The sequence below is a fragment of the Prinia subflava genome, chromosome Z, assembly GCF_021018805.1.
Source record: "Prinia subflava isolate CZ2003 ecotype Zambia chromosome Z, Cam_Psub_1.2, whole genome shotgun sequence".
NCBI lineage: Eukaryota > Metazoa > Chordata > Aves > Passeriformes > Cisticolidae > Prinia > Prinia subflava.
Window position 1 is genome coordinate 2,520,611 of NC_086283.1, and position 10,000 is coordinate 2,530,610.

The 10,000-nt window shown below is 40.0% G+C and overlaps 1 non-coding gene across 1 annotated transcript; it reads right to left on the reverse strand.

The window, feature by feature from the left end:
• Nucleotides 1-4,594: 4,594 nt before the first annotated feature.
• LOC134564830 (U6atac minor spliceosomal RNA) lies at nt 4,595-4,709 on the reverse strand. Its single transcript, XR_010083667.1, has one exon. It is a non-coding gene; the product is annotated as a U6atac minor spliceosomal RNA (small nuclear RNA).
• Between the last annotated feature and the right edge of the window lie 5,291 nt (nt 4,710-10,000).

Below are 10,000 nucleotides of genomic sequence, written 5' to 3' on the forward strand. Positions count from 1 at the left end.
GACAGATGTGCAAGACAGTGATAGATCAGATTAATTCTAATTTCTGAAGTGAGCCGACATTTGAACCCAGCTAATTTAAAATGTTCTTTCTGTGTTTAGTCTGCTCAGGAAATTTAACTGCAAATCTTCCTCTCAGTGCTGTCTTTTCAGCTCGTGTGGTTGGGTACATGGGGCCAGAGCTAACTGCTCGCTTATTACAGCAAGCAGATGGAAGCAGATCAGAATCTCACATGCGTGCAACCCCCTGCGTTAATTGCCTGCTCTGCTTTACCACAGGTTTGTGGGACAGCTCAGCCTGCCCTCCCTAGGGGATGGCCCCTCCTCAGCTGGTCACCCAGGAGCCTGAGGGACATCACTGTGGTGGAGGGTATGAGCTTTACCCATCTCTCAAGGCAGTTCTCTATTTAATCCTATTATTTTCTTGCTTTCCATGACTCACCAGCCTCACAATGTGATTTGAATCAGCCTAGCATAAATATTTTTTTAAACATTCATTTGTCTTTGTTTCCACAGATGTCTTTTCCAAGGCTGCTTTCATTCCTCTCAATTCCTCTCTTTGCTATTTCATCATGAATACACTTGCAGCTCTCTTTCTAGGATATCCAAAGGTATCTGCATCAGAAAATGTCTCTTTTTCTGAAGAGGCTCTACAATTTTCATTGTAAATAATGAAAGCCCAAGATTGCTGCTGGTGATTTTTTTTTCTTTGAAGAGAAAATGGCACACCCTGTAAAAATTGCTTTAATCAAAATCTCAGTGTTTCACTGAAAATGCCATGATGTAACATATTTGAAAATTAAATATAGGCAGGAAGAGAATGCTTTCTCTTTTGACAACACTGGTTTACCATTTATAGCCTCTTGAAGTTCTTTCACTCTAAATTTACGTAATGTGAAATTATTGTCAATTATGCTAATCTTTTTAATCCACATTCTTAATGTAAATAATAATGTAACCTTTCAGAAACTCAATTGTTTTCATATTTAATCTTCCTTCCCGCTTGATAAGCAATGAATCCCCTTCCACACTTTCTTTACTTTTGGTCTTTCCCCTATAAAGAATGGTCTCTTAACACTATTTTATCCTAGTTCTGCTTCTGTATAATAAATGCATTTCTACTGTAGCCAGCTCTTGTCATTCTCTTGCTTTACTCTCATCTGATTCTTGGAGGAAAATGGAAAGTCTTCCCACAGGTTTTCAAAGCAAAATCAAAAGTCTTTTCCAGTTATTCCATATTATAGTAGAATTCCATGTTTCTGGTATTGAAATAAGGTTAGGAGAGTACCATTACATATTACTGGAACAATGAAAAACCAAAATGCCACAGAAAGTAATTACTAATTTTTAATTTTATAAAGTAGTTTTAGCTGTTTTAGAAAGATTTGCCATTTACTTTTGAGAGCTTGGAAAGATTTCAGAAGTCTTTGCAAAAGGAACTTTTGTTGACTTCCTCAGAAGTTTACTCTTGTCAGTGGCACTTTCTGCTCAGCCTCATCCCTGGCGCTGCCAGCCTGGCTGTTTGCATTGTCACCTCCCTTGATGTTCCTGTGGACACGTGTGCCTGTCACAGGCTGTGTCCTGTCCTTTAGTCTTCCTGCAGCTGCAGTCAGCGCTCTGTGCAAGGAATTCACCTTTCAGATTTACAATTTGCCGTTTTAATCAGTTCTTCCTAGATGTTACGTGCCTTTAATCCAGTTTCATTTATAGCTATTGGTAACTTTGATATTTTCATCAAATGTTTTTTCCATTGCATTTTGATTTTATTATTTGAGACTAAAGAATACTCTGTTATTATGAATTATCTCTGTTAATAGTGGATTCTTCAACACCACTTTGGGCAATTTTAGCAGTTCCTGGGACAGCATTTTGAAATTGTGTGGTCTCATACATTAGATTATAAAAAATTAAAATTAAATCTTGCCAAAAATCCTAATTAAAAATAAGTGTAAACTAATACAACTTTGTTTCTGAAGATGCACCATTTAAGTGAGTGTTTTCCCTGTCAGAAGGATATAGCATATTGCTTACTACTTTGGAGAAATGGTACCAGTATATGGCAGGTAATAAACAGAAACATTTACATTAGTAGCAAAATCTCTTCTGCGCAAGTTGCATATGTTTGTTTTTCTCTTTTGTCAGGACACCCTATTATATTTAACCTTTGTCAAGCTTTGAAGAGAATGTGTCTAATTTCTGTCTCACAATACTTCCCAATTCACTATAAATATAGTGTCATTCTTGAGCAGCATTGTGCACTGAATCTGTAATGTCTTACAAGGGAATAGTTTCAACTCAGTGAGTAAATGAAAATCACTTGGGATTCATTCCAAACCTGATTTTTTTTTCATCATTTAACTTGCTCAGTGTCTTGATTTTTTTGCCTTTTCCATATACAGATATTTAATTATTTACTCCACAAAACTCTTTAAAAAAAAAAAAAAAAAAAAAGGAAGGAAAGCCCCCATCACATCACATCAAACGTTTGTAAATATTGAATAAGTGGATAATAAAGCATGCTAGATGAGACCATGATCATATGATGTGACAGTACTGTTTAATAAGTCCTTTCAAGAAGTGTTTGCTTCATTCTCTTTGATTGTTGTTGCTGACTGGTCACTTCAATTCTTACTGTTTCTGAGAACAGAAAGTCCATGGGGAGCTACACTGCCTTCTGTATAATTTAAATTGATTTTTCCATTTGTGCTGCTGCAGAAGATGGTGACTGTTTTCATTTTTCTACAGAAAAATTTTGCTAAGCATTTTTAACAGAAGAAAAGCATCTCTGATGCACTTCATGGGTTTTTTTTACTCCTTACAGGCAAGACTGCAGGAAGGTAGGGAGTCCTGTGCGGCTGCCAAGCTAACAGTGTCTTTATCACAGATCTTCCAGACACTGTGCAGAGAAGTCAGAAATTCAATATGAACTATGCCCATGATACCAGACCATCCACCTACTGATTAAGGTGTATGTCAGTGCACTTTATTGAGTGCTTAGGAAAGGACAGCTCTCTCCTCCCACACTGTTGTCTTCTTCTGCCCCTTTCTTGCTCAGAATATATGTGGCACAGGAATATTTCAGATCGTTTTCCTAGTCTGGTTCAATACACACGGTTAAAGAAGAATTGGAGGGCTGGGCCACAAACTGTGCTTCAGCGTGCTTTTGAAACAGTTTGGCTGTGCTCTGCTCTTAAATCATGATAAACTGTAAAATGTCAGGTCAGTCCTTAAAGAATTAGTAAATGGGAGAACAAGTACTATGTGCAGGAGCAGTGACAGAGGCATCTGATGAAATATGATGACAGAGATTGCTCTTCTGTACTGTAAATTGTGCTGCTTGTTTTTATGTTTATATATATAAAAAACACCAACCCAGATTTCTGAGAATAGAAAGTCAGCTTTAGAAAAACTGATGACTGAAGCAGAGAAAGCATTAGCTTTCTCATTAAATGCGAGTTACTGATAACACTTGACTGACCTATATACCTCTTAAACAAGAAAAAGGTATTTCTGGAGTGCCTGGGGAAATTAGCTGGGGCTAAATTTTCTTTAGATTTTAGAAATTATGTTAATCATTTTATGCCTATAAGTTTCATAATGTGGTTTGAGCTAGGCAGCTGTTGCTTATGCTGCTGGTCTCATGCAATGCAGCAGAGTTGTTGCCTGAATGAGAGCTTCAGGATCCAGCCACAGCACAGCAGAATATTAATGAGCTAGCTAACATCCTGTTTGGTGCACATGGAAAGGGAATAAACCCCCCAAAAGATCTGGGATATTGACAGAGCCGATGCTGTGGTACAGAGCCCAGCACTGAGGGAGGGGGAACCAAACTCCCATGTGCACTCCATAGGGAGCCTTCAGAAGGGATGGATGGATGCAGGGCTGTGCTCACCAGAAGCCCTTTTGACACCTTTACTCCTGCTCTTTGAGCACAGCTCTGGCCAGGAGTACCTGCTGCTTTCCTTCCCAGAGCATGGACTCAGAGCCAGGCAGGGGAGTGCAGGGCAATGGCGCACACCTCTGCTTTCCATTGTGGGAAGGAGGGTGAAACCTGCAAGAAGAAAGCAGAAAGGAATTTTACCACATCACATCTGAAACCTGAATTTTACCCGTTATGTGTAGAAACCCTGAGTCAGTTCTGGCTGCACATCTGGCAGCAGCATTCAGAAGCCTTCTGTAACCTATAGTAAGGGGTTCTGTGGATTTGTGTCTATACCTCAAGTGCTGGAACAGTCATATTTATGCAATTCAATATTTTTGAAAAATATTTTTGAACAACCACCAGTGAATTTGGACAGGCAGTAGCTTTAAATACTAGCCATTTGCCTTGTCACAAAGTCACAGAATACTCTGAGATGGAGGAGAACCACAAGGATCATTGATTCCAACTCCTGGCCCTGCACAGGACCATCCTCAAAAGTCACACCCTGTGCCTGAGAGCATTGTCCAAATGATTCTTGAACTTGTCAGGATTGGTGCTGTGACCATTTCCCTGGAGAGCCTGTGGCAGTGCCCAACCACCCTGTGGGTAAAGAACCTTTCCCTAATATCCAACCTAAATTTCCCCTGACACATCTTCATGCTATTCCTTTGGGTTAAACATAGTTAGATGCCACAAAGTAGGTGGCAGTGCCTGCATTTTCTATGGACCACAAAGGCCTCTTCCATCCTTTCTAAGGGGAGTGCTGATCTTCTCTCCTTTCATGCAATACTCAAAGAAGGTCATAATTCAGAATGACCAAATGTCCATAATTTTGTAAGACCAGATATCCAAGTGAATAAATCTTGTCCTGCTTCATCCACCTACTTCAAACCTGCCATATGACTCCTTGAGGTCTGTGTGGATGTGCACACATCCTATGTCTTAACTTCTGTAAATAAAAGTCCTACTGAAAGACACAGAGAAACCTGGATTATGAAAAATGGCATATAATCAGTAGCATGTAGCACCAGTCTGACTGACATATGCCTACTGTCACTGCTCTTCCTGATCCTGCCTGCAGAAGACAAGTTCTGTTTTCAGCCATCTCTTGATGTCAGCCCAACGCTCTCCAAAAGCACCACAAGAACATTCTCAGCAACACTATTAATTACAGACAGCGGAGGAGATTTGGAAGCAGCAGCATTCCCCTGTTAGATTCTTGTGTCTCAAATAATGAGATGCATGATGCCTGCCTCTTGCTGATAGCTGGGCTACTGCTTGCTTTTATAAGAAATGGATTTGCTGATGAAAAGCCAATCAGCAAAATACTGAATGTATTACTATGTAATTTCATGTGAAAAGAGATAAAAACAGCCTGTATCCTTGGATAATAACTAAATATTGATTTTTCTTGTAGTTCTTTTATCTTTGCCCAAATCATCTTTTAGTAATGGAGAGAGTTCAGCCTCTGGTTTAAATAGGATTTGCTGAAATTTAATTCCCTATTTCTCTTACACTGCAGCTTTAGGTAAGCAAATTGTTGGTAGATCTTTTCATCAGTGGGCAAGGCAAAGGCATTCCAGACTCTTATGGTGAAGCTCATGAGCTCTGGTTTTTTGAGGGAGACAGCAAAAAACAGTGACAGTTATTTAGATGCAAAGAATCCCAAGAGACGCTAGTCCTTCATGCAACATATATTTAAACTTTGGAATCTTTGGCCATGGAGTATTAAGTGCTTGAATAAGCATAAAAAGCAAGGCAGGTTTGCTTGGACAAGTTGGCATTGAACTATAACAATTTGGTAGCTGTCATGTATGTATTTAATATGGATTACCAATGTGCAGTCTGTGCAGCTCTCCAGCAAACAGGATATACTGGAGGGAGCTGTCATGATATGCCTGTTCTGTCGCTGTTCTCATCAATTATTCACTTCTGGCCTTCTGGGGTTAGACAGACCTTTGATTTAATCTTGTCTATTCATTCTGAGGTTCTAAAAAATTATCTCCTACATTCTGTAAGTAATTTTCAGTTTGACCTTCTACATACAAAAGGCACAACCTCTGATATAGGAAAGACAATTGAGGAAGAAAGAACTTGTCTTGTTACCTTGCTTGTGTCCCAGCTTGTGAATGAAAATAAATTACGTTGAGATCACATTCAGAGTTCACATTTCTGAGTCAGCTATGAGAGAAATGGAATGAATCGGTGTATAGGGCACCAAGAAGAAAAGAATAATAAAGCAGAGAATCTAGGTTCATCTGTCTCCTACAAATCAATCAATCAATCAATCAATCAGTAAATTTCATTGTTTAATTCTCTAAGCTGTTTCAAACTGAAATTGCAGGTTTTTGTCTACCAGATTTTAAGGAGAGGCAAGATGCACTATTATTTGACTTCTTACAATATGTAAAATTGCTGCCTTCCATGACAAGGAAGAAAATTATGAAAGAAAATTAAGTTCTCCTGTTAACAAATACACTTAAAGTAAAATCCTAAAATGTTCCTTACTAATGAAAACCATCAAGAAATTCCTCATGGCTGCATTAAAATGTAAAAATCTCATTGGACATAGGTATTTCTCATAAGAACAGACAAAAGGGTTTGTTTTCCCATAGCCATTTTATTACCTTGACAATCACCAGCTCAGTTGACTCTCTCAGCTGCTGCAGCAGAAGTACCCCAAGGCTGCCAAAGCTTGAAGACCACAGAAACTAGTGTCTGCATATATAAGATCCTAAATTATCATGAAAACTCAACAAAAATGTCGTGACATCATGTCACAATATGAAAACTAGCTCCCAGAATGATGCCTTTCATTACGGTAATTTTGCCATGAATACCTTTCCAGCTTGTTCCCAAATCTGTCTGGAGAACGGCTTTAAATGGATATCCAGACAATCATGTAATGTTTCACTGTTTCAAAAGAACCAGAAAATGTTAGCCTTTGGGCATGATGGATACTTGTGATGACTCTGTGACTAGTCTGAATCAGACACACTCTCATTCGTATGTGATATGTCTCTCTGGAAGATCAAAGAGTCACAGAATGGGTAAGGCTGGAAGGGACCACAGTGGGTCACCACCTCCCTGCTCAAGCAGGGTCATCCCAGAGCACAGGGCACAGGGTTGTGTCCAGAGGGTTCTTGAGTGTCTCCAGTCAGGAAGACTCCACAACCCCTTGGGCATCCTGTTACAGTGCTTTGTCACCTACACAATAAAGTTCTTCCTCATATTCACGTGGAGCTTCCTGTGCATTAGTTTCTGTCCACTGCCTCTTGTCCTATTGCTCAGTACCACTGAGCAGAGCCTGGATCTATCCTCTTGGCACCCTCCCTGCAGATACTGATAAACAAGGATAAAGTCCTCTCTATCTTCTCTTCTTGACACTCAACAGGCCCAGCTCCCTCAGCCCTTCCGCACAAGGGAGATGCTCCAACCCCTTCATCATCTTTGTCCCCCCGTAATGGACCTGCTCCAGGGCTTCACTGTCTCCCTTGAACTGGATACCACTCCAGATGTGCCTCACCAGGGCTGAGCAGAGGAGCAGGATCACCTCCCTTGCCCTGCTGGCAGTGCTTTTCCTAATGCACCCCCAGGATACCATTGGCCTTCTTGCCCACAAGGGCACATTGCTGGTCCATTGTCCCCCAGAGCTGCCCCCCAGCAGGTTGGCCCCCAGCCTGTACTGATGCAGGGGGTTATTCTTGCCCAGGTGAAGGACCCTGCATGTGTCCTGGTTGAACTTCAGATGGTTTTTCTCTTCCCATCTCTCCACACTGTCAAGGTCCTTCTAAAAGGCTGCACAGCACTCACAGTGGTGATGAAATCCACCAGTTTTGAGGCAGAAGGAATGCCATCCTGGAAGAGATACTTTCTTCTCCTTTTTGGCACATTTAAATGCCAAGTCTTATTTTTATTTGTCTTATTTTTATTTGTCTTATTTTTATTTGTCTTATTTTTACAGGAAGGTGTGGTATAAAACACACTCATTGGGCTAGCTTCTGCTCCTCTGCACCATTACAGAACCAGAATAATTTTATGAGAATTAAGTGAAAGCACCATATTGCCCAAAAGATGTGTGAGCACAAGCTCTCACAAATCAACCAGGCTGTAGTTTTACAGAAAACGGTTACAACAAAAGGAAGAATACAATTTCAGCAAATGTTTTGATCATGTCTGCACATGGAATAATGAAAGAAACCCAAACAATACAGTCTGCTCCTCACTAGAATCAATGAATAGTATTAAATTACAAAGAGAAGAATTCACACCTACAGGTGGTTTTTTTGTGCTTTTTTTTTACTTTTTCATCTGGTAAACTCTTACTGATCTTGTACTGCTGTTGACTCATAGTCTGTATGCTTGTCTGAAAAAACATCTCAACATCTCTATCTCACTTGAGCCTCTACCTCTTGTCCTTTCCACAGGATCTTACGGTTCTGTGGCTGGCTACTTACCTTCTGCCACTTCCAATGATAAAGAGCTCCAGGTCATGGAAAACAAGCAGCACCTCATGAACATCTTTGCTGCTGTTCTTTCTTACAGAAAAAGAAGAAGGAAAAAAGCAAGAAAAAAGCAAGAAAAAAGCTTTACCTAAGTTTGACTATTTTCTCTCTGTTTCTATGGGAACAAGAACAGATGAAGGAGCAACTGCCAGCCATCAGCTGGATTGCTGAAACTCAAGCCAAGGTAACTGGCTGCTGATGAGGAGCTTCAGGCTTCATTTGGACTGTCCACTGGGTTGGTAAATTTGAAATGGTTTCAGCTTACAGTGAGGAAAAACAGGAAAGTGCATCAGGTTTAAAAGCAGTGAAAATAGCTTTTCCCTGGGATCTCTTCAAATCTTTTGACTTGTAGGACAAACTCAGAATAAAATATTTCTTTTTACTAAAAGAAAGAACATGAAGACAAGTAAACCTTCTTGCTCAGTAGATTAAATGCCCTTGAACATTTTTTCAGTTTTCATAACAATACTTACAAAGTATGGAGATCAGTAGATGTCACCATTATCATAGATTGTCAACTCAAAAACTTACCTGAGTGAAAAGGGTACCTAACAGATACAGGGTTAACAGGCCTGGGAAAAGGCTGCTTTTATTATCCATCTCTGACCCCAGCTCTAACCCCTGACTCTGTTACCATTTCACACAGCTGCTCTTTTATAAAATGTAGCCTCCTGGCTCTAAGACCTCGACTTCTCCTGTCTATCCCATACTGTGAAATTTTGAGCTCTCTTGCAATAAAATTCCCCATCTTCTTGTTATCCCATTTGCAGGCATCTCCATTTCAATGTCCTACCCAAGAGCTTCCAACCACCAGTTACTCACCAGCCCTTCTTCCCCTGTGCCCATTGCTGCTGGCAACAGCCCTGGCTGCTCTGACTTGCAGAGCCCCTTTCTCCTGTGTTCTCCCTCCTGCCTCAGGAGGGGTTCCAGATGGAGGACACAACTTGCACTTACCAATAACCCATCCAAACAAAGCTCCAAAGAGAAACAAATTAGGGCACATGAAAAAGTAGTGCATTTCTTTTTATTGCCTCTGTCTGAAACTGAGCGTGTGAAAGGGAGAGTTCTTCAGGCTGGTGCCACAATGGGATATAAATGGTCTGAGTATTACTATGTGCAGTGGAGCTACACTGAGCTAATTTATGGGAGCTGAGAATCTGGTCACCAGCTTACATGCCTGCTGTTCTGTTTTTGCTTCGCTTTGGAAAACAACGAATGGAAGTTAGCTGCATTTTGTGATGGCAAAAAAAAAGTGTGCAATACAAAATTCTGCATGAAAAACACTTTTCCTTATTTTCCAATGGTTCACTCCATCATTTCTAGATATATTTGCCAACATCTGACTTTTTCTCTCATTTTTTAAATATTGTTCCACTCAAATCATCACTCAGGAAAAAAAAATAAACAAGAAGAAAAAGGATAGACAAGTCTCAGTGTTAGGCAACTAATAACTTTGTATTAAACACAGCAAATAACTGAGGTTAAAATAAAATAAGACACCAGGCTTGTCTTTAGTTTTTTCCACAAAATATATTTGGTCTCATATAGTTTTATATAGAGTTCAGTAGAGGTGCTA